The sequence below is a fragment of the Amblyomma maculatum genome, chromosome 2 (assembly GCF_055883805.1).
Source record: "Amblyomma maculatum isolate TAMU_Amacu chromosome 2, ASM5588380v1, whole genome shotgun sequence".
Classification (NCBI taxonomy): Eukaryota; Metazoa; Arthropoda; class Arachnida; order Ixodida; family Ixodidae; genus Amblyomma; species Amblyomma maculatum.
Window position 1 is genome coordinate 187,611,370 of NC_139345.1, and position 1,873 is coordinate 187,613,242.

The 1,873-nt window shown below is 49.5% G+C and overlaps 1 non-coding gene across 1 annotated transcript; it reads left to right on the plus strand.

Moving 5' to 3' along the window:
• The first annotated feature begins 426 nt into the window (after positions 1-426).
• LOC146200634 (U6 spliceosomal RNA) lies at positions 427-529 on the plus strand. The gene has a single exon (XR_014705383.1). It is a non-coding gene; the product is annotated as a U6 spliceosomal RNA (small nuclear RNA).
• Positions 530-1,873: the final 1,344 nt, after the last annotated feature.

Here is a 1,873-nt window from a genome sequence, read left to right on the forward strand (position 1 = left end):
GTCGCAGATCACAAAATGCGCCTTTGTCTGGGCGCAGGCTAGAGCTACAGCCACTTCCTCAGCTGCCTCAGGAGATCTAGTTTTCAGGGTGACCGCGGTGATCGGTCTACTCGACCCATTCGATACCGCTGCAACCATAAAGGAGCTTGCCCCTCCGGCAGCATCTACAAAGGCTACTTCCTCCGGCGGCAAGCGGCTAAATTTCCTACTGAGCATTTGAGCTCTTTTTTCCCGACGCTCCGTATGGTGTTCGGGATGCATGTTTTTTGGCAGCGGAGGTATCCATAGCCTGTCCCGTACAGCCATGTCTATTTCAGATTTTGTCTGAGCGCCTCCCCAAGTGTCGATGCCCAGTTTTTCTAGAATGGATCTGCCTGCGGCGGTTAGGCGGAGCCGTTCTACCTGTGAAGTGCGTACCGCTTCCGCGATTTCATCCAAAGTACATATACTAAAATTGGAACGATACAGAGAAGATTAGCATGGCCCCTGCGCTACAAAACGCGGAGAAACATATATGCGCCCAATATATAACTGCATCCATGACATGAGTGTTTAGCCCAAAAGGACGAGGGACCCAGAAAACGTACAGAACACAGGTGCTATTTGTAGCGCCTGATTGGGTACACTTTCTCGTGCTTCCTTCTTTGCGTTATACACACTCATGTCATGGAGCACCCGACACGCTGATGCTTCCGCCCCTGTGAATTTATAACTGCATGCTCTAAATGTTTCTCGCAAAATAAAGCAGTTGGCGCTTACCTTCCGTCATTTCTATCTATTATTCGTTTCCATTCTGCAGAATGCGTACGTACCATATCAGATGGTGCAGTGAATATGAAAATAGTACGCTCCTTGTTCTAGCGGTAGCCTCGTTTGCCAACAAAGCAAGTCTTCTCTGTTTGCACTGCCGCTTTCTCTTCGGCATTTTTCTGTGTAGTTTAGTGAGAGGCACTAGGGAAATAACACTCAGGCACTCGCTTCACCATTGGCGACATAGTAAAAAAGGAAGGGATACAGGCGGGCACCACACACAAAACGTGAAAAAATTACCGACGATTACGTTACTTCCTAATGCGAAATTTGAGCGCAGCAAATAAGCTGTTTCACCTTTTCGATAGATTGAGGCAAAGAAATCGAGCAACACATGTATGCGATATCACAGAATTTTTTTTTTAATTTTTCACATGTATTCCTTTAACAAAGACTCCACTAACAGTTCTTGACAGTCATGAAGGAAGCTTTGTGGTCGGAGAAATAGACTGATATATGTTCGACTTGGTACACCAATGCTTGATTCTCAAAGACGAGATCTATACAAGTGCCTCGCCAGGTTGTCACAGCCGTGGGACGCGTTACGAGCGAGAGGAACGGGATGTTCTCCCGCATAAGTGTGAAGAAATTCCTGTATGTCTTTATGTCAACATTCGTCTCGCTCATGGCTCAGAAAGAACTGGCAGATAATTTCGCAGTGGCGAACGGCAGCGGCAATTTCGGCTCGGGCGCTGCACATATACAGATCCGCCGCCACCGATCTGGCTCTCTGATTGCCACCGCACAGGGGTTGCATTGGAGGAGGAGCGAAGAAAGGAATTAAGTTCGAGCCGGCCCTTTGACAACCGGAGACTCGCAGGAAGAGGGGGGAGGGGGGCGGCGTGTACACCCAGCGGCAAACGATGGGGGCAAAAGCGTGCGCAGACAACGCGATAAAGGGAGGAGGGAAGAGATAGCAGCGACTGACTGATGCTGCTGACGCCGATAGTGAGTCAACCCCAGCTGCGGAGTTGGTTTCAGGGACAACGCCGCCGATGCCGACGCAAAAAATATGATACCCTCGCTTCCGCAGCGCCAAGAACCAGATCTAGCCGTGGGAAGG